Consider the following 25,911-nt stretch of genomic DNA (forward strand, 5'->3'; position numbering starts at 1 on the left):
AATGGGCGGCAGAGGCCGACCGTCGACGGTAAACGGCATCCGGGCCTGCACAGAAATTCAGTCGCCTCTTTGGCAGAGACGCCAAGAGCTAACACTGCGCCGGCTATCGCCTCCCGCGTGGTGATGTCATCCCACGGACAACGCCTCCTTGGCGCCTCTATCACCTTATTTAGTTTGAACGTAGGCTTTCCTAACAATGTTGGCGTTACGGCCTAGAAACAGTGGCGTGTAAACAGCGGGACTCGGGCAGAATCGCCCAGAGGCCCAGGTTAGTGCCCGCATGCCTGACACGAGACTCCCAAAGCAAGCGCTCTACTCGGAACTCATTCGCGGCAAACAAGCCGAAGGTGGGCAGAGGAAACGTTACAAGGACACCCTTGGTTTGTCCATTAGTTGTATCATCATCATCATCATAGGCAGTCCCTCGGGATCGAGGAAGACTTGCTTCCACTTTTAAAATGAGTCTTTAGGTGACTGAACAGTCCAATACGGGAGCCACAGTCCCTGCCGCAGGTGGGACAGACAGTGGTTGAGGGAAAGGGAGGGTGGGACTGGTTTGCCGCACGCTCCTTCCGCAGCCTGCGCTTGGTTTCTGCATGCTCTCGGCGACAAGACTCGAGGTGCTCAGCGCCCTCCCGGGTGCACTTCCTCCACTTAGGGCGGTCTTTGGCCAGGGACTCCCAGGTGTCGGTGGGGATGTTGCACTTTATCAGGGAGGCTTTGAGGGTGGTCCTTGTAACGTTTCCTCTGCCCACCTTTGGCTCGTTTGCCGTGAAGGAGTTCCGAGTAGAGCGCTTGCTTTGGGAGCCTCGTGTCTGGCCTGTGAACAATGTGGCCCTGCCCAGCGGAGCTGATCGAGTGTGGTCAGTGCTTCGATGCTGGGGATGTTGGGCCTGGTCGAGGACGCTAACGTTGGTGCGTCTGTCCTCCCAGGGGATCTGCAGGATCTTGCGGGGACATCGTTGTAACAGCTGTGGCAGTGGGGAAGTGTGTGTGTATGGGGGTCGGAGAAGTTTGAGGTTGTTTTTCTCTCTTCCCTTTCCTTCTCGTTTCCCAGCGAGCTCGGCGGCTTCCCGATGGGGAGATTCAGTCGGCCCCCGGAGCTCCCGCCCGAGGGTGAGTGTACATCGCAACCTTCTAGTGTCGCTCTCTCATCTCTGGCGGTTAAAAACTGAATCTGGCCGTTGGAGCCGGCGCCTAACGCCCGGCGGTAAAATCAGCATCGGGCGGTGACACGGCCCAAACACGGCCCAAACACGGCCCAAACACGGCCCAAACACGGCCCAAACACGGCAGGACCCGATTTCGACCCCAGAGACTGTGACATTCCATGCCCCGATTTATAAAACCTGCGATCCCAGCTTTATCAAGTTTTCCTCCCAGACTTTCGAAATACTTACTGATCCTGGACTCTCGCTGACCTGCATTTTCACACAAGCCTCACGGGCGGCGGAGGGGGGAGCGATTGGAAGTGGGAGCCCTGACTCACTTGCCCCTATCCCCGGTTCAGAGACATTCCGATCAAAGCCCTCCTAATTATTCCTGGTGCCTGTCACTGACGTAGGGGACATCGCTAACACAAAATTATGAAGAGTCTTGATATACAAAAGGGAGAAAAATTAATGGTTAATGAACCAAGGCGGGTAGATGGAATTAGAGATACGGATCATCCGCGATCCAATTGGCTGGTGTAACAGGCTCGAGGGGCTGAATGGGCCTCCTCCTGTTCCTGTGTAACAGGCTCGAGGGGCTGAATGGCCTCCTCCTGTTCCTGTGTAACAGGCTCGAGGGGCTGAATGGCCTCCTCCTGTTCCTGTGTAACAGGCTCGAGGGGCTGAATGGCCTCCTCCTGTTCCTGTGTAACAGGCTCGAGGGGCTGAATGGCCTCCTCCTGTTCCTGTGTAACAGGCTCGAGGGGCTGAATGGCCTCCTCCTGTTCCTGTGTAACAGGCTCGAGGGGCTGAATGGCCTCCTCCTGTTGCTGTGTAACAGGCTCAAGGGGCTGAATGGGCCTCCTCCTGTTTCTGTGTAACAGGCTCGAGGGGCTGAATGGCCTCCTCCTGTTCCTGTGTAACAGGCTCGAGGGGCTGAATGGCCTCCTCCTGTTCCTGTGTAACAGGCTCGAGGGGCTGAATGGCCTCCTCCTGTTCCTGTGTAACAGGCTCGAGGGGCTGAATGGCCTCCTCCTGTTCCTGTGTAACAGGCTCGAGGGGCTGAATGGCCTCCTCCTGTTCCTGTGTAACAGGCTCGAGGGGCTGAATGGCCTCCTCCTGTTGCTGTGTAACAGGCTCAAGGGGCTGAATGGGCCTCCTCCTGTTTCTGTGTAACAGGCTCGAGGGGCTGAATGGCCTCCTCCGGTTTCTGTATAACAGGCTCGAGGGGCTGAATGGCCTCCTCCTGTTCCTGTGTAACAGACTCGAGGGGCTGAATGGCCTCCTCCTGTTCCTGTGTAACAGGCTCGAGGGGCTGAATGGCCTCCTCCTGTTCCTGTGTAACAGGCTCGAGGGGCTGAATGGTCTCCTCCTGTTCCTGTGTAACAGGTTCGAGGGGCTGAATGGCCTCCTCCTGTTCCTGTGTAACAGGCTCGAGGGGCTGAATGGGCCTCCTCCTGTTCCTGTGTAACAGGTTCGAGGGGCTGAATGGGCCTCCTCCTGTTCCTGTGTAATAGGTTCGAGGGGCTGAATGGCCTCCTCCTGTTCCGATGTTCTTACTAGAGGTGAATGAGCAGCAAACCGGTTTGGTGATGATGTTGGTTGAGTGACGAATGTTGTCCAGGATACTGGGAGAGAATTGTGCTCTCCTTCCAATAGTGGCCGTGTGAACTTTAAGAATCCACTGACGAGGCAGACAGGACCGCACCTCCGACAGTGCGGCGCTCCCTCAGTACTGCACCTCCGACAGTGCGGTGCTCCCTCAGTACTGTCCCTCCGACAGTGCGGCACTCCCTCAGTACTGCTCCTCCGACAGTGCGGCACTCCCTCAGTACTGCCCCTCCGACAATGCAGCACTCACTCAGTACTGCCCCTCCGACAATGCAGTGCTCCCTCAGTACTGTCCTTCTGACAGTGCGGCGCTCCCTCAGTACTGCCCCTCCGACAGTGCGGCGCTCCCTCAGTACTGCCCCTCCGACAGTGCGGCGCTCCCTCAGTACTGCCCCTCCGACAGTGCGGTGCTCCCTCAGTACTGCATTGGAGTGTCAGCCTAGAATGTTGTGCTGAAGCCCCTGGAGTGGGACCAGGACCCACGAACTTCTGACTGCAAGGTGGGAGTGCTGCCCACTGACCCACGACTGAGAAATGTCTTTTATAGAGAGATAAATAGTAAAAGGATCATCAAAGGAAGGGTGGGGCAGGTTCGGGACAAGAAGGAGATCTTCCTGTGGAGGCAGAGACCATGGCTGAGGCACTGTGAGTACTTTGCATCTGTCTTCACTGGAGACATAGAAACATAGAAACACAGAAAATAGGTGCAGGAGTAGGCCATTCGGCCCTTCTAGCCTGCACCGCCATTCAATGAGTTCATGGCTGAACATGCAACTTCAGTACCCCATTCCTGCTTTCTCACCATACCCCTTGATTCCCCTAGTAGTAAGGACTACATCTAACTCCTTTTTGAATATATTTAGTGAATTGGCCTCAACAACTTTCTGTGGTAGAGAATTCCACAGGTTCACCACTCTCTGGGTGAAGAAGTTTCTCCTCATCTCTGTCCTAAATGGCTTACCCCTTATCCTTAGACTGTGTCCCCTGGTTCTGGACTTCCCCAACATTGGGAACATTCTTCCTGCATCTAACCTGTCTAAACCCGTCAGAATTTTAAACGTTTCTATGAGATCTCCTCTCATTCTTCTGAACTCCAGTGAATACAAGCCCAGTTGATCCAGTCTTTCTTGATGGGTCAGTCCCGCCATCCCAGGAATCAGTCTGGTGAACCTTCGCTGCACTCCCTCAATAGCAAGAATGTCCTTCCTCAAGTTAGGAGACCAAAACTGTACACAATACTCCAGGTGTGGCCTCACCAAGGCCCTGTACAACTGTAGCAATACCTCCCTGCCCCTGTATTCAAATCCCCTCGCTATGAAGGCCAACATGCCATTTGCTTTCTTAATCGCCTGCTGTACCTGCATGCCAACCTTCAATGACTGATGTACCATGACACCCAGGTCTCTTTGCACCTCCCCTTTTCCTAATCTGTCACCATTCAGATAATAGTCTGTCTCTCTGTTTTTACCACCAAAGTGGATAACCTCACATTTATCCACATTATACTTCATCTGCCATGCATTTGCCCACTCACCTAACCTATCCAAGTCACTCTGCAGCCTCATAGCATCCTCTTCGCAGCTCACACTGCCACCCAACTTGGTGTCATCTGCAAATTTGGAGATACTACATTTAATCCCCTCGTCTAAATCATTAATGTACAATGTAAACAGCTGGGGCCCCAGCACAGAACCTTGCGGTACCCCACTAGTCACTGCCTGCCATTCTGAAAAGTACCCATTTACTCCTACTCTTTGCTTCCTGTCTGACAACCAGTTCTCAATCCACGTCAGCACACTACCCCCAATCCCATGTGCTTTAACTTTGCACATTAATCTCTTGTGTGGGACCTTGGACGAGGATGCTGCCAATGTAGCAGTAAAAGAGAAGGCAGCAATACAGGATAGAATAAAAATAGATAAAGAGGAGGGATTTAAAAGGGCAGTCCTCAAAGTAGAAAGATCAGGCGGTCCGGATGGGAAGCATCCTCGGTTACTGAGGGAAGTAAGGGTGGAAATTGCAGAGGCTCTGGCCACAACCTTCCAATCCTCCTTAAATACTGAGATGTTGCCAGAGGACAATATTTTTCTTCGTTCAGGGGATGAGGGCAAGGCCGGCATTTATTGCCCATCCCTAATCGCCCCTTGAGAAGGTGGAGGTGAGCCGCCTTCTTGAACTGCTGCAGTCCGTGTGGTGAAGGTGCTCCCACAGTGCTGTTAGGGAGGGAGTTCCAGGATTGTGACCCAGCGACGATGAAGGAACGGCCGATATATTTCCAAGTCAGGATGGTGTGTGACTGGGAGGGGAATGTGGAGGTGGTGGTGTTCCCATGCGCCTGCTGCCCTTGTCCTTCTCGGTGGTACTGCCCCTCCGACAATGCAGTGCTCCCTCAGTACTGCCCCTCCGACAGTGCGGCACTCCCTCAGTACTGCACTGGGAGTGTGAGCCTGGATTTTGAGCTCCTGTGAGACTGAGTGTTGCAGAACTCCCAGATAATTTCTCAGGATGAGTAAAACAGCGTGTCATGGTCGACATTATCCATTCTCTTCAGAGGCGATTATATCACCTCTCAATCTCTTCTTATCCAGCGAGAACATGCCGAATTTACATAATCGCTCCTCCTAATCCAATCCCTCCATCCCTCAGTTCTGGTAGCTCTCAATAGCTGCATTATCCTTTCTGTTCTATGGTGACCTGTACTGCACACCATGGGCCCAAGATTCGGGCCGCGCCTAAACCGGCACAGCCCCAACCTGGACGCCACAAAGTGCGCCTAAAAAAAACTCACCTATTCTCTGGCTCCCTGCAGGTCCTCTGGCCCTCGGCGCAGCGCAGCACGAGCTGTGGGGGGGGTGGAGCCAGGTCCCTGCGCTGAAAACAGTGCCGGGACCTCTGCACATGCGCGCTACAGTGGGCACGCAAGTGCAGTAGCTCCAGGCGCCGAACTGTGTGGGAGGGGCCCGAAGCACGCAGCCCCTAGCCCTGGCCCAATGGCCTCACTGGGGCTGCGTGAATAAGGCTCCCCCCCCCGGACCGGACCCGACCTCCGCTCCCACCCCCCCCGACCCGACCCGACCTCTGCTCCCCCCGACCTCCGGGACTCTTCCCCCCCCCCCCCCCCGACCCGACCACCGCTCCCCCCCCGATCTCTGCGCCCCCCGCCCCCCCGCCGCCCCCGGACCCGAGACCCGACGCCACCTACCTGTAAATCCAACCCGAAGTCTTGGGCCCGGCCGTTCAGCCTCCTCCCCTCCCCTCCCCTCTCCTCTCGCCCCTCCTCTCCCTCTCCCCCCTCCCCTCCCCTCCCCTCTCCTCTCGCCCCTCCTCTCCCTCTCCCTCCTCCCCTCCCTCCCCTCTCCCTCTCCCCCCCCTCTCCCTCACCCTCCCTCTTCCTCCCTCCCCCTCTCTTCCCCCTCTCCCTCCCCCTCCCCTCTCTCCCTCCCTCTCTCTCCCTCCCCCCTCCCCCTCCCCCTCTCTTCCCCCCTCTCGCTCCCTCCCCCCTCCCCCTCTCTTCCCCCCTCTCGCTCCCTCCCCCCCTCCCCTCTCTCCCCCCTCCCCTCTCTCCCCCCTCCCCTCTCTCCCCCCTCCTCCCCTCTCTCCCCCTCCTCCTCCTCCTCCTCCTCTCCCCCCACCCCCCCTACCTACCCCCCACCTCCCCCCACGCCCTTCACCTCCCCCCCCACCCTCTACCTCCCCCGCCCCCACCCCCACCCTCTACCTCCCTCCTCTTTCCTCCCCCACTCCCCTCCTCCCCCCCTCGCTGTCAGAAACACAGACACTGACAGACAGAGAATGAGAGACACAGACAGACAGAGAGATAGAGACACTGACAGAGACACACTGAGGGGGGCTGTCCCAGCATGCTTTATTTATTGAAAATGTTTTATTTATTGATTTTTTAATTTTTTTAATTTTTTATTAATTTTTTTGATTGATTTATTGGTTGATTTATTGATGTTTTTATCATTTATTATTGATGATGGCTCTTTATTTGTAAAACTGGTGTTTAATATTTGTAAACTTCCCTTTAAACCCCCCCCCCCACCATTCCCTACGCCTGATTTTATAAGTGGAGGCAAGGTTTTTCTGAGCGTACAAAAATCTATACTTACTCCATTCTAAGTTAGTTTGGAGTATGTTTTCACTGACGAAACTTTCAAACCGGGCGTAATTGGCCGGACACGCCCCCTTTTGAAAAAAATTCTGTTCCAAACTGAAACTGTTCTAACTGACTAGAACTGGAGCAAACTAAATGCCGAGAATTGCAATTTCTAAGATACTCCGTTCCAAACCAGTTGCTCCAAAAAAACAGGAGCAACTCAGGCCGAAACTTGGCCCCCATATTTCCGCCATTTCTCCTGAGTATTTGGGGCTGCCTCAACTCATCCACTGCTGAAGCCCTCACCCAGGCCTTTGTTACCTCTAGACTTAACTATTCCAACACACTCCTGTCCGGCTTCCCATCTTCCACAATCCGTAAACTTGAGCTCATACAAAACTCTGCCGCCCGTGTCCTAACTCGCACCTCCGTTACGATGCTCCTTTAAAACATAAGAAGTAGGAGCAGCAGTAGGCTATTTGGCCTCTCGAGCCTGCCTCTTAAAACCTGCCTCTTTCACCCAGTTTTTGGTCATCTGCCCTAATATCTCCTTCTGTGGCTCGGTGTCAAATTGGTGTTTGATAATCGCTCCTGTGAGGCACCTTGGGATGTTTTACTATGTTGAAGGCGCTGTATAAATGCGGGCGGTTGTTATAGTGCCGGAATGGGGAGACCCCTCTGGAAATTCACTCCGATTAATTCTCGAGTGAGCTGATGATCGCACCAATCCCCTCTTTGTCTCTGTCCGGCCTCTGTAATCCCTCTCAGAGGCCAGCATTCCCCACGTTACATGGGGACAGTGACAATCTCCATTTCTAGGTTACTGTCGGATGTTTTAGACTTTCCTGTTGTCTCTCAGCTTAATAAAAATGGAAGTGAGACTTGGCGATTAATGTTAATATTTACCCATTTGTAGCTTTCACTTTCCCATCGGGTGGTGTTTTAAAATCACAACAAGTTGAAAATGTTGTTTCTCAGTTCAGTAAATGTTGGGTTTTAATGAATTATACAACACTAACCCTGCATGGTTCCTATTGTACCGCGATATTTCCTCAATCAATGCACGGAGTGCGGTGTTGGATATCTGGTGCAGTATGTCAGCTTGTGTGAGTGAATGCTATCGATGGACAGGAGTTGCTTTCGAGACAAGTTAGTGACAGAGTTGAGAAACAGACTTCAGAACCGGTCTCCATCATCATCATCATCATCGGCAGTCCCTCGGGATCGAGGAAGACTTGCTTCCGCTCTTAACATGAGTCCTTAGGTGGCTGAACAGTCCAATATGAGAGCCACAGTCCCTGTCACAGGTGGGACAGACAGTGGTTGAGGAAAGGGGAGGGTGGGACAGGTTTGCCGCACGCTCCTTCCGCTGCCTGCGCTTGGTTTCTGCATGCTCTCGGCGACGAGACTCGAGGTGCTCAGCGCCCTCCCGGATGCTCTTCCTCCACTTAGGACGGTCTTTGGCCAGGGACTCCCGGGAGTCGGTGGGGATGTTGCACTTTATCAGGGAGGCTTTGAGGGTGTCCCTGTAACGTTTCCTCTGCCCACCTGGGGCTCGTTTGCCGTGAACGCGTTCCGAGTAGAGCGCTTGCTTTGGGAGTCTCGTGTCAGGCATGCGGACAATGTGGCCCTGCCCAGCGGAGCTGATCAAGTGTGGTCAGTGCTTCAATGCTGGGGATGTTGGCCTGGTCGAGGACGCTAACGTTGGTGCGTCTGTCCTCCCAGGGGATTTGTAGGATCTTGCGGAGACATCGTTGGTGGTATTTCTCCAGCGACTTGAGGTGTCTACTGTACATGGTCCATGTCTCTGAGCCATACAGGAGGGCGGGTATCACTACAGCCCTGTAGACCATGAGCTTGGTGGCAGATTTGAGGGCCTTCAAACACTCTTTTCCTCAGGCGGCCGAAGGCTGCACTGGCGCACTGGAGGCGGTGTTGAATCTCGTCGCCAATGTCTGCTCTTGTTGATAAGAGGCTCCCGAGGTATGGGAAATGGTCCACGTTGTCCAGGGTCGCGCCGTGGATCTTGATGACTGGGGGTCAGTGCTGTGCGGCGAGGACAGGCTGGTGGAGGACCTTTGCCTTACAGATGTTTAGCACCATCTACTGGCCAGGGCCCGTAACTACACCGTGACATGGAACTATTTACATATCGAGTTTCAATGTTAAATGTTGATCTATGGGGAGTTGGGCAGGAAATGTGTAAGGGTTTCAATAATATATTGGAATTTAAAAGGTTTCTTGGGTGAATTCAGGGTCAATCGGTTTCTTTTATAAACATTAAGAACATAAGAAATAGGAGCACGAGTAGGCCATTTGGCCCCTCGAGCCTGCTCACTACTTTCTATTTTCCACTGTTCCCCATAAACACAGGCAATATAAACTAAATGGTACAATTTTAAGGGGGTTGCAGGAACAGAGGGGCCTGGGTGAGCTGGGGAGTGGGGTAGGAGGGTTACCTGAACAAATCATTGAAGGCAGCAGGATAATTTGAGAAGGCTGTTAAAAAGGTGATTAAAGCTAAAGGAACGGAGAGGATTGATGAGGGTTAAAGTTGTGTGGACCTTCAACAACACTCGAGAAGCTCGACACCATCCAGGACAAAGCAGCCGCTTGATTGGCCCCTCATCCACCACCTTCAACACTCACTCCCTCCACCACCGGCGCCCCCTGGCTGCAGTGTGCACCATCTACAAGATGCACTGCAGCAACTCGCCAAGGCTTCTTCGGCAGCACCTCCCAAACCCGCGACCTCTACCCCCTAGAAGGACAAGGGCAGCAGGTGCATGGGAACACCACCACCTCCACGTTCCCCTCCCAGTCACACACCATCCCGACTGGGAAATATATCGGCCGTTCCTTCATCGTCACTGGGTCACAATCCTGGAACTCCCTCCCTAACAGCACTGTGGGAGCACCTTCACCACACGGACTGCAGCGGTTCAAGAAGGCGGCTCACCATCACCTTCTCAAGGGGCAATTAGTGATGGGCAATAAATGCCGGCCTTGCCCTCATCCCCTGAACGAAGAAAAATATTGTCCTCTGGCAACATCTCAGTATCTAAGGAGGATTAGAAGGTTGTGGCCAGAGCTTCTGCAATTTCCACCCTTACTTCCTTCAGTAACCTATCCGGACCGCCTGATCTTTCTACTTTGAGGACTGCCCTTTTAAATCCCTCCTCTTTATCTATTTTTATTCTCTCCCTTAGCGCTGTCTCCTCTTTTACTGCTACATTGGCAGCATCCTCGTCTCCAGTGAAGACAGATGCAAAGTACTCACAGTGCCTCAGCCATGGTCTCTGCCTCCACAGGAAGATCTCCTTCTTGTCCCGAACCTGCCCCACCCTTCCTTTGACAACCCTTTTACTATTTATCTCTCTATAAAAGACATTTCTCAGTCGTGGGTCAGTGGGCAGCACTCCCACCTTGCAGTCAGAAGTTCGTGGGTTCTGATCCCACTCCAGGGGCTTCAGCACAACATTCTAGGCTGACACTCCAATGCAGTACTGAGGGAGCGCCGCACTGTCGGAGGGGCAGTACTGAGGGAGCGCCGCACTGTCGGAGGGGCAGTACTGAGGGAGCGCCGCACTGTCGGAGGGACAGTACTGAGGGAGCGGCGCACTGTCGGAGGGGCAGTACTGAGGGAGCGGCGCACTGTCGGAGGGGCAGTACTGAGGGAGCACCCCACTGTTGGAAGGGCAGTACTGAGGGAACGCCACACTGTCGGAGGGGCAGTACTGAGGGAGCGCCGCACTGTCAGAAGGGCAGTACTGAGGGAACGCCACACTGTCGGAGGGGCAGTACTGAGGGAGCGCCGCACTGTCAGAAGGGCAGTACTGAGGGAGCACTGCACTGCCGGAGGGACAGTACTGAGGAAGTGTCGCACTGTCGGAGGGGCAGTACTGAGGGAGCACTGCACTGTCGGAGGGACAGTACTGAGGAAGTGCCGCACTGTCGGAGGGGCAGTACTGAGGGAGCGCTGCACTGTCGGAGGGGCAGTACTGAGGGAGACCCCACTGTCGGAAGGGCAGTACTGAGGGAGCGCTGCACTGTCGGAGGGGCAGTACTGAGGGAGTGCTGCACTGTCGGAGGGGCAGTACTGAGGGAGTGCTGCACTGTCGGAGGGGCAATACTGAGGGAGTGCCGCACTGTCGGAGGGGCAATACTGAGGGAGTGCCGCACTGTCGGAGGGGCAGTACTGAGGGAGTGCTGCACTGCCGGAGGGACAGTACTGAGGAAGCGCCGCACTGTCGGAGTTGCCATCTTTCAGATGAGACGTCAAACTGAGGCCCCGTCTGCTTTCTCCGGTGGATGTAAAAGTTCCCATGGCACTATTTTGAAGAAGAGCAGGGGAGTTCTCCCCGGTGTCCTGGGACCAATATTTATCCCTCAATCAACATAACAAAAACAGATGATCTGGTCATTATCACATTGCTGTGTGTGGGAGCTTGCTGTGTGCAAATTAGCTGCCGAGTTTCCAACATTACACAGTGACTACACTTCTAAAAATATTTCCTTGGTTGTAAAGCACTTTGGGTCGTCTGGTGGTCGTGAAAGGTGCTATATAAATGCAAGTCTATCTTTTTGTATTACCGATATTGTTACCCACTAATCTTTCCTCATATTCTCTCTTAGCCCCTCTCGTTTCTTTTTTCAGTTCCCCTCTGTACTTTCTTGGTTCCCACCCCCCCCCACCCCCACACTAAATTATGAACCCAAAATTTATGGTAAGGTTCCTTTTGCTGTTTCAATTTAATCTCGATACCTTTAGTCATCCGGGGAGCTCTCGTAAGGATGTCCTTCCTTTCCCCTTCACAGGAATGTGCTTTGTTGCTCCAAATACCATGGATTCATACACAACAATAAGACTCCATGAGCAAAGCCAAGCCTCCTATGAATTGGGACTTGCAACTTTTTATTTGATGTGATTGGGCCACTGGCCCACAGAGCTCAAAGTTATCCTGCCATGTGATGTGATTCGGGAATAAATGGGCTTTCACTGAAACTTTCACCTGTCTGTTCTCATAGGTGGTGAATACCACACTGTCAGACTGTTGTTTTAACAGGCTAACACAAGTAGCAGAGTTTATTGGCAAACAATGTAATTACACAGAAGCAGAGATGTGCAGCGACCAATTAACAGCACAACGCTAACTAAGTAATCTCCTTCAGAAACCGTAGCAACTGTACACTCTTCAGAAGTCCATTCCAATAACTGTAAAACATGAGCCGGACAACTGAAACCACAGAGATTTGCTCATCACTTCATTGTGGAAACAGGAAGTCAGAAGAGGGAACTGGCATTACAGGAAAAATACGTACCTCCAGGTCTCCAAATAACTGGTGTCCTCAGAAGATTAAATATCTTCTTTCCGAATAATCTGGCACTCAGTAAAAGAAATACTTGCATTTATAGAGCGCCTTTCATGACTACCGGGCATCTCAAAGTGCTTTATAGCCAATGAGTTACTTTTGGAGTGTAGTCACTGTTGTAATATAGGAAATGCGGCAGCCAACTAGCGCACAGCAAGCTCCCACACACATCACTGTGATACATCAATTATATCTTCCCTTGATGTAGTGAGGAGGCTGATTTACTGCAATGAGTGTGAAAGGGGTTCCTGTGGGCATTTATTGCCCATCCCTAATTGCCCCTTGAGAAGGTGGTGGTGAGCCGCCTTCTTGAACCGCTGCAGTCCGTGTGGTGAAGGTGCTCCCACAGTGCTGTTAGGGAGGGAGTTCCAGGATTGTGACCCAGCGACGATGAAGGAACGACCGATATATTTCCAAGTCAGGATGGTGTGTGACTGGGAGGGGAACGTGGAGGTGGTGGTGTTCCCATGCACCTGCTGCCCTTGTCCTTCTAGGCGGTGGAGGTCGTGGGTTTGGCGAAGAAGCCTTGGCGAGTTGCTGCAGTGCATCTTGTAGATGATACACACTGCAGCCAGGGGGCGCCGGTGGAGGGAATGGATATTGAGTCCTGTGGCAGTGACCCCAATCAAGTAAACTTCTCTGTCCTGGATGGTGTTTCCCTATCTCTATAATCTCCTCCAGCCCCACAACCCTCTAATTCTGGCCTCTTGCGAATCAACGATTTTAATCACTCCACCATTGGTGGCCGTGCCTTCAGCTGCCGAGTCCCCAAGCTCTGGAACTCCCTCCCTAAAGCTCTCTGCCTTGTTCTCAACCTTTAAGATGCTCCTTAAAGCCTACCTCTTTGACCAAGAATTTGGTCAGCTGTCCCAGTATCTCTTTATGATGGCTTGGACTCCAGTTGTGTGTAATAATGCTCCTGTAAAATGCCTTGAGATGTTCATAGAATCACAGAACGGTTACAGCACAGAAGGAGGCCATTCGGCCCGTCCAGCCCGTGCCGGCTCTCGGCAAGAGCCCCTCAGCCAATCCCACTCCCCCGCCCTTTCCCCGTAACCTTGCACATTCTTTGTCCTTCAGGCGCTTATCCAACTCCCTTTGAAAGCCGCGATTGAGTCTGCCTCCACCACCCTCTCAGGCAGCGCATTCCAGATCCCAACCACTCGCTGCGGAAAAACGTTTTCCCTCATGTCGCCTTTGGTTCTTCTGCCAATCGCCTTAAATCTGTGTCCTCTGGTTCCCGACCCTTCCACCAATGGGAACAGTCTCTCTCTCTATCTACTCTGTCCAGACCCCTCATGATTTTGAACACCTCGATCAAATCTCCTCTCAACCTTCTCTGCTCCAAGGAGAACAACCCCAGCTTCTCCAGTCTATCCACAGAACTGAAGTCCCTCATCCCTGGAACCATTCTCGTAAATCTCTGCTGCACCCTCTCTAAGGCCTTCACATCCTTCCTAAAGTGTGGTGCCCAGAATTGGACACAATACAGCTGGGGCCTAACCAGTGATTTATACAGGTTCTTCATAACTTCCTTGCTTTGTACTCTATGTCTCTATTTATGAAGCCCAAGATCCCGTAATCTTTTTTTAACCACTTTCTCAACCTGCCCTGCCACCTTCAGTGATTTGTGCCCATATACCCCAGGTCTCTCTGTTCATGCTCCCCCTTTAGGATTGTACCCTTTAGTTTATATTGTCTCTCCTCGTTCTTACGATCAAAATGTATCACTTTGCACTTTTCTGGGTTAAATTCCATCTGCCCCGGGCCCGCCCGTTCCACCAGCCTGTCTGTGTCCTCCTGAAGTCTATCACTCCCCTCCTCACTGTTCACTACACTTCCAAGTCTTGTGTCATCTGCAGATTTTGAAATTGTGCCCTGTACACCCACATCCAAGTCATTAATATATATCACGGAAAGCAGTGGTCCCAGTACTGACCCCGGGGGAACACCACTGTATACCTTCCTCCAGTCCGAGAAACAACCATTCACCATGACTCTCTGTTTCCTGTCACTGAGCCAATTCCGTATCCATGCTGCCACTGGCCCTTTTATTCCACGGGCTTCAACTTTGCTGAAAGCCTATTATGTGGCACTTTGTCGAACGCCTTCTGGAAATCCATGTACACCACGTCACGCATTGCCATCATCGACCCTTTACGCTAAAGGCGCGACATAAATGCAAGTTCTGTTGAGGGTTTTGGTTGCGTCCATCCAGGTGCGTGGAGAGCGTTCCATTAACGGTCAACCACGCAGGTGTGGGACGGGAGTCACCTATAGGCCCAGCCCGGGCAGGCTTCCTTCCTTAAAGGGACATCAGTGACCCGGTTGGGTTTATACCCGCAATCCAACAACCTCACGGGCATTTCAGCGATGCCCGCCTCACCCACAGTGATCGGTGCTGATCGATAGTGGCAGCATCACGAGGGAGAAATGTGGGTCGTTTGCACCTGCCATTAGTGCTCTCGGTGGGGGGAGGGGGGGGGGGCGCTACCGAGACGCAGAGCGACGTTTCCGCCCGTTGCGGCGTTATTACCGAGTCCCGAGAAATTCGGCGGGAGTTTAACGCCGTATCGCCCTCCCCACGCCTAGCGTGCCGCGCCCATATCATCACCGCGCGCAGCGACCCCGTGTTCACCCCGGGGCGAACAGTCGATGGCACCCCCATGAGGCCGCCATGGGCAATTCCTGCGATGGCTTCGTGGGTTGTGGGTGAGGGGGTGGGGGGGGGGTGGGTGAGGGGGTGGGGGGGGGGTGGGTGAGGGGGTGGGGGGGGTGTGAGGGGGTGGGGGGGTGTGAGGGGGGGGTGGGTGAGGGGGTGGGGAGGGGTGGGTGAGGGGGTGGGGAGGGGGTGGGTGAGGGGGTGGGGGGGGGTGGGTGAGGGGGTGGGGGGGGGTGAGGGGGTGGGGGGGTGGGGTGGGTGAGGGGGTGGGGGGTGGTGGGTGAGGGGGTGGGTGAGGGGGTGGGTGAGGGGGTGGGTGAGGGGTTGGGGGGGGTGGGTGGGTGAGGGGGTGGGGGGGTGGGTGAGGGGGTGGGGGGGGAGTGGTGGGTGAGGGGGTGGGGGGTGGGTGGGTGAGGGGGTGGGGGGTGGGTGGGTGAGGGGGTGGGGGGGGGGTGGGTGAGGGGGTGGGTGGGTGAGGGGGTGGGGGGGGGTGGGTGAGGGGGTGGGTGGGTGAGGGGGTGGGGGGGGGTGGTGGGTGAGGGGGTGAGGGGGTGGGGCGGGGCGCGCACCGGGCTTTAGGCCGCTCACGGGGGTGAAAATTAAAGGGGAGGCGCAGGGCTGAAAATTTATAAAAAATTCCCCAAATGTCAGTTCCACCTTCTCAACTTCAAACTGCGGGGTTTGTGGTTCGGTGTTGCAGCCCAGCGCTCCGCTTCTGTGCCGGGCAGTTGCCTCGGCTCCCTGCTCCCCAGTGGTGTAGAGGTGACCCCTTCTCCCCGATGCCGAGTCCACTAACGTGCCCTCCTCCCCACCCCCCCCCACTTTGACGGAAGGGGAGGGCCCTGTGTTCCCGCCAGTTCTACGTGCCCCTCTCCGTAGCGCTGGGGAACTCCCGAAGGTTCGCGCCCCGGTCCCGTCCCCCGAGAGGGCGTGGAGCGCGAGACTTTGCGTTCTATTTTCTCTCGGGGCGGTGGGACCAATTGCGCTGCCGGAGCGGGACTTCTGCACGTGCTGGAGCGCAATTTCACCCCCAGAACCTTTTCTTATTACCAGGTGCAGTTCACGGTACCTGTGCACATGCGTGTTTCGTGTTGCAGTCTGTGAGATAAACTTCCATTTACACAGAATGTCCAGCACAGAAACAGCCCATTGGGCCCACCGCTCCGTGCCGGGGTTTATGTCCCACCGCTCCGTGCCGGGGTTTATGCTCCACACCAGCCCCCTCCCACCCCTCTCCATCTCACCCCATCACCATGTCCCTCTATTCCTCTCTCCCTCATGTGTTTATCCAGCTTCCCCTTAAATTAATTCCACATTCTCACCGCTCTCTGGGAAAAGAAGTTTCTCCTGAATTCCCCATTGGGTTTATTACTGACTGTCTGATATTGATGGCCCCAGTTCTGGTCTCCCCCACAGGGGGAAACACCTTCTCTACGTATTCCCTTTTCGAGAGAAAAGAGCTCCAGACTTTCCTGGTTGTGAAAACCTCTCATGTCTCGTATCATTCTTGCAAATCTGTTTTGCCCCTCTCCAGTGCCTCTATGTCCTTTTAATAACACGGAGACCAGAATGGTCCACAGTACTCCTGGTGTGGTCAAACTAAGGTTAAATACAAGTTTAACATAACTTCTCTGCTTTATAATTCTACTCCTCTGGAAATGAACCCCAGGTCTTGGTTAGCTTTGTTTCCCATACCCTTACTAACCTGTGTCGCTACGGTTGTGTCCTTAGATGCTCTGATAATGACTCCACGAGACAGTGCGTTGTACTTGAACTGTAGTGACCTTAGTCCTTTGTTGATAACTCCAGGGTGAGGATCACACCTGGTGGCCTGCCTTTTATCCTGGGCCTGGCACACCTGTACAGGTAACCTACAGGTCTCCCACTGCAGTGCCCTCTGGTGGCACACCTTGTGATAGTACCAACAGTAGCCATGTAGGATACATGACATCTACTTTCAGTGATGTGTGTGTCTGTGCTCCCAGATCCCTCTGTTACTCTTCCCCCATTGAGAGTTACTTCTTACCTAAAGAGTGTGTGACCTCCTTATCCTTCCTCCCACAATGCACCATCTCACACCTATCTATATTGGTTCATTTGCCAATTACACGCTCATTCTGCAAGTTTATTAATGGCTTCCTGTATTTCATTATTAATCAAGTTTATTTTTATTGCAGTCAATGCCAGGCACGATCCTGAGCCTTGATTGGGTAAGGACTGGATAAAAGGCGGAGTCTGCTTATGATGGTGGAACCTGGTAAATTAAAAAAGAGGAGAGAAAGGACAAAATAATTTTATATCAATAAAAAAATCAATACCACCCGAATGGAGCCCAGTGAGACTGGTCACGTGACCATCTGAACTCTAACTAATCGCATCAGGGAATGGGGCTCCATGGCAGGAATCTCCCACAGACTCCATCTAACTCGATAGCCCTAACCTCCCAAACCCGCCACCTCTGCCCCCTAGAAGGACGAGGGCAGCAGGTCCATGGGAACACCACCACCTCCACCTTCCCCTCCCAGTCACACACCATCCCGACTTGGAAATATATCGGCCGTTCCTTCACCGTCGCTGGGTCACAATCCTGGAACTCCCTCCCTAACAGCACTGTGGGAGCACCTTCACCACACGGACTGCAGCGGTTCAAGAAGGCAGCTCACCACCACCTTCTCAAGGGGCAATTAGGGATGGGCAATAAATGCAGGGAGTATGATTAAGAAGTTTGCAGATGACACTAAAATTGTCCGTGTGGTTGATAATGAAGAAGAAAGCTGCGGACTGCAGGAAGATAGCAATGTACTGGTCAGGTGGGCAGAACAGTGGCAAATGGCATTCAATCCGGAGAAGTGTGAGGTAATTTGGGGAGGGCTAACAAGGCAAGGGAATACACATTAAATGGTAGGACTCTAAAAGTGTAGAGGAACAAATAGCATCGTATGACCTTTCTATATTGCTCTCCATTTCGGAGCAGGCTTGAGAGGCTGAATGGCCGACTCATGGTCCTATGTTCCTAGGAGAGTAAACAGTAGAAAGTAAGGTGAAATACTGAATAAACTGGCTATTATCTACAGAAAGTATTGTATAAACAGAGTATATATCAAGAATCAGTGGTTTGCCATTAATAAAAGCCATTCATCATTATCATAGGCAGTCCCTCGGAATCGAGGAAGACTTTCTTCCACTCCAAAAATGAGTCCTTAGGTGGCTGAACAGTCCAATAGGAGAGCCACAGACCCTGTCAGGTGGGACAGATAGTCGTTGAGGGAAAGTGTTGTGTATCTGTAAAGCATGCACTCCCATGTTCCGCCACCAGGGAGCGCATCCCCTGAAGTCCCAAGGGATCCCAGCATCTCTTGGGAGCACTGTATATAAGCCAGCCCCTAAGGCCTGTTCCTCACTCTGGAGTGTCTTAATAAAGACTGAGGTCACTGTTACTTTAACCTCCCTGCGTGCAGTCTCATCTGTGTTAAGAACACAACAACTGGCGACGAGAATACGAATCCAACGCAAAGATGCAGCAAACTGTGGGCATCCAGGAGAAGTTCTCGAAGGGTGAGGACTAGGAAGCCTATGTCGAATGGCTAGACCAGTACTTTGTAGCCAATGAGCTGGACGGAGAAGGAAGCGCTGCAAAAAGGAGAGCGGTCCTCCTCACGGTCTGCGAGGCACTGACCTACAGCCTCATGAAGAATCTTCTGGCTCCGGTGAAACCCACAGATAAGTCATATGAGGAGCTGTGTACACTGGTTCGGGAGCATCTTAACCCGAGGGAGAGCGTGCTGATGGCGCGGTATCGGTTCTACACGTGCCAGCGATCTGAAGGTCAGGAAGTGGTGAGCTACGTCGCCGAGCTAAGGCGACTTGCAGGACAATGTGAGTTTGATGGCTACCTGGAGCAGATGCTCAGAGACTTTTTTGTACAGGGAATTGGCCCCGAGACCATCCTACGGAAACTTTTGACTGCAGAGACACCGACCCTCAGTAAGGTCATTGCGATAGCACAGGCGTTTATGTCCACCAGTGATAACACCAAACAAATCTCTCAGCACACAAGTGCTAGCAATGTTCATAAATTAACTGGAACTGTGTTTGCAAGCAGAAATGTACAGGGCAGAAACCACGAGTCTGCAACTGCCAGCAGGCCTCAGGTGACCCAGATGACTCAGAGTCCCCAACAAAGGATGAATGCAAGGCAATTCACACCTTGTTGGTGTTGTGGAGGCTTCCATTCAGCCTATTCATGCCGCTTCTAAGGGTATGTTTGCAAGAGCTGTGGAACAATGGGGCACCTCCAATGAGCTTGCAGACGAGCTGCAAGCTCTGCAAAACCTGCGAACCACCACGTGGCAGAGGAAGACCGGTCCATGGTGGATCAAAGCAATTTCGAGCCTCAGAGAGAGGAGGCAGATGCTGAAGTGCATGGGGTGCACACATTTTCGATGAAATGTCCACCTATAATGCTAAACGTAAAATTGAATGGCTTACCCATAGCCATGGAACTGGACACTGGCGCTAGCCAATCCATCATGAGTAAAAAGATGTTTGAGAGACTGTGGTGCAACAAGGCACTCAGACCAGCCCTGAGCCCCATCCACACGAAACTGAGAACGTACACCAAAGAGCTTATCACTGTCCTGGGCAGCGCCATGGTCAAGGTCACCTACGAGGGCACGGTGCACGAACTGCCACTCTGGATTGTCCCGGGCGATGGCCCCACACTGCTTGGAAAGAGCTGGCTGGGCAAAATCTGCTGGAACTGGGGTGACATGTCGATGAGGCCTCATGTACCCAGGTTCTTAACAAATTTCCTTCCCTTTTTGAGCCAGGCATTGGAAACTTTTCCGGGGTGAAGGTGCGGATCCCTTGGTCCCAGAGGCACGACCCATTCACCACAAGGCGCGAGCGGTACCTCACATGATGAGGGAGAGAGTGGAAATCGAGCTGGACAGACTGCAACGCGAGGGCATCATCTCCCCAGTGGAATTCAGCGAGTGGGCCAGCCCGATTGTTCCAGTACTCAAAAGTGATGGCACGGTCAGGATTTGCGGCGATTATAAAGTAACTATTAATCATTTCTCGCTACAGGACCAATACCCGCTACCTAAGGCAGATGACCTATTTGCGATGCTGGCAGGAGGCAAGACGTTCACCAAGCTGGACCTGACTTCGGCCTACATGACGCAGGAGCTGGAGGAGTCTTCGAAGGGCCTCACCTGCTTCAACATTCACAAGGGACTGTTCATCTATAACAGATGCCCGTTTGGAATTCGGTCGGCTGCAGCGATCTTCCAGAGAAACACGGAGAGCCTACTCAAGTCGGTACCACACACGGTGGTCTTTCAGGGCGACATATTGGTCACGGGTCGGGACACCGTCGAGCACCTACAAAACCTGGAGGAGGTCGTCCAGCGACTGGATCGCGTAGGGCTGCGGCTGAAGAGGTCGAAATGCGTCTTCATGGCAACAGAAGGCAAGTTTTTGGGGAGAAAGATCGCGGCGGACGGCATTCGGCCCACAGACGCTAAGACAGAGGCTATCAGGAAAGCGCCCAGGCCACAGAATGTCATGGAGCTGCGGTCATTTCTGGGACTCCTCAACTATTTTGCTAACTTCCTACTGGGTTAAGCACTCTCTTAGAGCCCCTACATGTGTTATTGCTTAAAGGTGAGAACTGGGTATGGGGAAAAAACAAGTAATTGCTTTTGAGAAAGCCAGAAACATTTTATGCTCCAACAAGCTGCTTGTATTGTATAACCCGTGTAAAAGACTTGTGCTAGCATGTGATGCGTCGTCGTATGGAGTCGGGTGTGTATTACAACAAGCTAACGTTGCGGGGAAGTTGCAACCTGTCGCCTATGCCTCCAGGAGCTGGTCTAAGGCCAAGAGGGCCGACAGCATGATTGAGAAAGAGGCATTAGTGTGTGTGTTCGGGTTAATGAAAATGAGCTGGAAACCGATCACAAGCCCCTCATATCCCTGTTCGCTGAAAACAAGGGGATAAATACTAATGCCTCAGCCCACATACAAGGGTGGGCACTCGTGCTATCAGCATATAACTATACCATCCGCCACAGGCCAGGCACCGAGAACTGTGCGGATGCTCTCAGTCGGCTATCATTGCCCACCACGGGGGTGGAAATGGCGCAGCCTGCAAACTTGTTGATGGTCATGGAAGCGTTTGAAAATGATAAATCACCTGTCACGGCCCGCCAGATTAGGACTTGGACCAGCCAAGATCCTCTGCTGTCCCTCGTAAAAAACTGTGTACTGCATGGGAGCTGGGCCAGCATCCCCGTTGAAATGCAAGAGCTAATCAAGCCGTTCCAGCGGCGAAAGGACGAGCTGTCCATTCAGGCAGACTGCCTATTGTGGGGTAACTGCGTAGTGCTACCCAAAAAGGGCAGAGAGATGTTCATCTCGGATCTCCACAGCACACACCCGGGTATAGTAATGATGAAAGCGATAGCCAGATCCCACGTGTGGTGGCCCGGTATCGACTCTGACTTAGAGTCCTGTGTATTGCAATGCAGCGTATGTGCTCAGTTGAGCAACGCGCCCAGAGAGGCACCACTAAGTTTGTGGTCCTGGCCCTCCAGACCATGGTCGAGGATCCATGTCGACTATGCGGGCCCATTTCTCGGTAAAATGTTCCTGGTGGTGGTGGATGCTTTTTCAAAATGGATTGAATGTGAAATAATGTCGGGAAGCACCGCCACCGCCACCATTGAAAGCCTGAGGGCCATGTTTGCCACCCACGGCCTGCCTGACATACTGGTCAGTGACAACGGGCCATGTTTCACCAGAGCCGAATTTAAAGAATTCATGACCCGCAATGGGATCAAACATGTCACCTCGGCCCCGTTTAAACCAGCCTCCAATGGGCAGGCAGAGCGGGCAGTACAAACCATCAAACAGAGCCTTAAACAAGTCACAGAAGGCTCACTCCAAACCCGCCTGTCCCGAGTACTGCTCAGCTACCGCACGAGACCCCACTCACTCACAGGGGTGCCCCTGGCTGAGCTACTCATGAAAAGGACACTTAAAACCAGACTCTCGCTGGTTCACCCCAACCTGCATGATCAGGTAGAGAGCAGGCGGCAGCAACAAAATGTAAACGATGGTCACGCCTCTGTGTCACGGGAAATTGATCTGAATGACCCTGTGTATGTGCTAAACTATGGACATGGTCCCAAGTGGATTGCGGGCACGGTGATAGCTAAAGAAGGGAATAGGGTGTTTGTAGTCAAACTAGACAATGGACAAATTTGCAGAAAGCACCTGGACCAAACGTGGGTTAGGAGCTCATCCCCTGAAGTCCCAAGGGATCCCAGCATCCCTTGGGAGCACTGTATATAAGCCGGCCCCTAAGGCCTGTTCCTCACTCTGGAGTGTCTTATTAAAGACTGAGGTCACTGTTACTTTAAACTCCATGGGCCCAAGTTTCGGGCCGTGCCTAGAACGGCGCAGCCCCGACCTGGACGTCCGTTTTTCGCGCCACAAAGTGCGCCTAAAAAAAACTTCCAGATTCTCCGGCTCCCTGCAGGTCCTCTGGCCCTCGGCGCGGCGCAGCACGCGCTGTGGGGGGGCGGAGCCAGGTCCCTGCGCTGAAAACAGTGCCGGGACCTCTGCACATGCGCGCTACAGTCGGCACGCATGTGCAGTAGCTCCAGCCCTGGCCAATTGGCCTCACTGGGGCTGCGTGAATAAGGCTCCTCCCACGCCCAGCTCCTGCTTCCTCCCGACCCGACTCCCCCTCCCCCCCCCCCCCCGGACCCGACCCGACCCCCCGGACTGGACCCGACCCCCACCCCCCCGGACCGGCCCCGACCCGACCCGACCCAATGCCACCTACCTGTAAATCTGGTGCTGGGGATGGGCCCTGCCCGAAGTCTTGGGCCCGGCCCATTCAGCCTCCCCCCTTCTCCCCCCCCTTCTCCCCCCATTCTATCCCCCTCTCCTCCCCCTTCTCCCTCCCTCCCCCATCCCTCCCCCTCTGCCTCCCTCCCTCCCCTCCCCTTGCCCCCCCCCTCTCTCCCTCTACCCCCCTCCTCCCCCTCCCCTCGCTGTCAGAAACACAGACACTGACAGACGGAGAGTGAGAGACACACACAGACAGACAGACAGAGAGATAGAGACACTGACAGAGACACACTGGGGGGGGGGGGGGGGTTTGGGGGGGGGCTCCCGGTGCTGCAGTTGGTAAGTAGAAAATGTTTTATTCATTGATTTAAAAAAAAAATTATTTCTTATTAATTTTTTTGATTGATTTATTGGTTGATTTATTGATGTATTTATCATTTATTATTGATGATCTCTCTTTATTTGTAAAACTGAAGTGTTTAATGTTTGTAAACTTCCCTTTAAACCCCCCCCCACCCCATTCCCTACGCCTGATTTGTAACCTACGCCTGATTTTCTAAAGTGTAGACAAGGTTTTTTCGAGCGTACAAAAATCTTCACTTACTCCATTCTAAGTTAGTTTGGAGTAAGTTTTCACTGCCGAAACTTTGAAAACAGGTGTAAGTGGCCGGACACGCCCCCTTTTGAAAAATAAATTCTGTTCCAATGTGAAACTGTTCTAACTGACGAGAACTGGAGCAAACTAAATGCCGAGAATTTGAATTTCTAAGATACTCCGTTCTACACCAGTTGCTCCAAAAAATCAGCAGCAACTGAGGCAGAAACTTGGGCCCAGCCTGTGTGCAGCCTCATCTGTGTTAGGAACACAATAGAAAGGGAGGGTGGGACTGGTTTGCCGCACGCTCTTTCTGCTGCCTGCGCTTGGTTTCTGCATGCTCTCGGCGATGAGACTCGAGGTGCTCAGTGCCCCACTAAGGGAAAGCAGAAGACAATCCTTGGTTATAGTCCTCATTACATATCAAATGTCACTTGTTATATGACCAATACCACTTGAATTATATAACCAGCACCACTTGTGATATAACCAATACCATTTGGTGGTTTATTTTCCATAAACCACCAGTCTACAACATTTGTCGAGCATTTTGTGGTGGAGGAACGGCAGGAGATCGTGGCGGAGGTGCGGCGAATGAGAGTTCGGGGCCCAAAAGAGCCGAGGGCCCAGGGTCAGCACAGACCAGCCCACGCTGCGATATGTACACACTAGGTCCGAGCAGCAGAGCAGGTCTCCAGTCGTCCTGGTTAACCCTTGCCCCTGGACCAAGACCTCGCTCTGTCAGGCCCCGTGTGGTGGCTGGTGTGCAACGGTCACCCCACGTTAAAAAAATCCACCCACAGGCATCTTCCACCCTTCAGGATGTAGTTCGGGATCTGGAGTATTAGGTCCTTCATTGAAACACCTGTGAACTCATGTGGAAACAAGTCATCCTCGTTCGAGGGACTATCTATGATGATGAGAGGAACAGAGGGACCTGGGAGTGCAGGTCCACAGATCCCTGAAGGTAGCAGGCCAGGTAGATAAGGTGGTTAAGAAGGCATATGGAATACTTGCCTTTATCAGTCGAGGCATGGAATACAAGAGCAGGGAGGTTATGCTTGAACTGTATAAAACACTGGTTAGGCCACAGCTGGAGTACTGCGTGCAGTTCTGGTCACCACATTACAGGAAAGATGTGATTGCACTGGAGATGGTACAGAGGAGATTTACGAGGATGTTGCCTGGACTGGAGAATTTTAGCGATGAGGAAAGATTGGATAGGCTGGGGTTGTTTTCTTTGGAACAGAGGAGGCTGAGGGGAGACCTGATTGAGGTGTATAAAATTATGAGGGGCCTGGATAGAGTGGATAGGAAGGACCTGTTTCCCTTAGCACAGGGGTCAACAACCAGGGGGCATAGATTTAAAGTAATTAGGGGGAGGTTTAGAGGGGATTTGAGGGGAAATGTTTTCACCCAGAGGGTGGTGGGGGTCTGGAACTCACGGCCTGAAAGGGTGGTAGAGGCAGAAACCCTCACCACATTTAAACAGTACCTGGATGTGCACCTGAAGTGCCGTAACCTACAGGGCTACGGACCGAGAGCTGGAAAGTGGGATTAGGCTGGGTAGCTCTTGGTCGGTCGGCATGGACACGATGGGCTGAATGGCCTCTTCCCGTGCTGTAAATTTCTGTAATTCTGTGAAATGTCGGCCTTGCCAGTGACGGCCACATCCCGTGAACGATGAAAAAGTAAAATCTTCTCCTGGGTAAAGCTCCCGAGCTCACAAGCACCATCTCCCGAGGTTGCCTTGCTCCTGGGCGCGAGGCCTGTTCAACACTCAATGCTGAGCCAGCCTTCCCCCAGTTATTTGCTTTCCAAAGATCAGCCAACATCCAGCTTGTCGTTGAATTCTTCTTACATTGCAAGAAACCCCCCCCCCCCCAAAAGATGTGGGCATTACCTCAGGCAGGACTTGGGATCTTTAAATACCTCAGGGCCCCGATCGAGAGCAGATGTTGCAACGCTGCAGGTCCGGGAGAAGTTACGTAATCCTGGAGTGGCAGCTCAGAAGCAGAAGTGGGAATCAGAAACGGGAATTGAAATAGCAGGTTTTGTTATTTGTTTTTTTCTCTCGACATCAGCTTCTTCCTGACTTTTCTTCTTGCATTGAAACCCTTGGTACACTTTTACACATCTCCAGTTCACTTGGACACAATGCCTTTCAGTTATCCCTGGGTGTCACCTTGACACACACACACACACTCAAAGCCAAGGCCGCTCTGTGTGTGAGTTGGTCAGTCGTAAGCGGTAAAATTGAGTGGGTTAATTTTACGTTGCTCAAGTTAATCCCGCTGAAGGGCCTCTGCTCTGACCCATAGCACAGGGTACCGCCCTGATCTGTGAGTTAATTGGGTCCAGTTAGTGGCAACAGCAACACCACTGTTGGCCTCAGTACCAATAGAACATAAGAATTAGGAGCAGGAGTCGGCCATTCGGCCCCTCGAGCCTGCTCCGCCATTCAATGAGATCACGGCTGATCTTCAACCTCAACTCCACTTTCCCGCCCGATCCCCATATCCCTCGATTCCCTTAATATCTGAATATCTATTGACCT

General features: G+C 52.9%; 1 protein-coding gene across 2 annotated transcripts in view; it reads left to right on the top strand.

Moving 5' to 3' along the window:
- The window catches only part of LOC139261981 (macrophage colony-stimulating factor 1 receptor-like), a 93,430-nt gene that overhangs the window by 3,657 nt on the left and 63,862 nt on the right, over positions 1-25,911 (top strand). Inside the window, exon 1 of one of the 2 annotated variants that reach the window (XM_070877143.1) lies at positions 4,851-4,920. The exons of the other annotated variant lie outside the window; for it this stretch is intronic. The gene's annotated coding sequence lies outside the window, so the exon portion shown is untranslated. Of the gene's footprint in view, positions 1-4,850; positions 4,921-25,911 lie in introns of those variants that run through there. 2 annotated transcript variants of the gene reach the window in all.

The sequence above is a fragment of the Pristiophorus japonicus genome, chromosome 4 (genome assembly GCF_044704955.1).
Source record: "Pristiophorus japonicus isolate sPriJap1 chromosome 4, sPriJap1.hap1, whole genome shotgun sequence".
Taxonomy (NCBI): Eukaryota; Metazoa; Chordata; class Chondrichthyes; family Pristiophoridae; genus Pristiophorus; species Pristiophorus japonicus.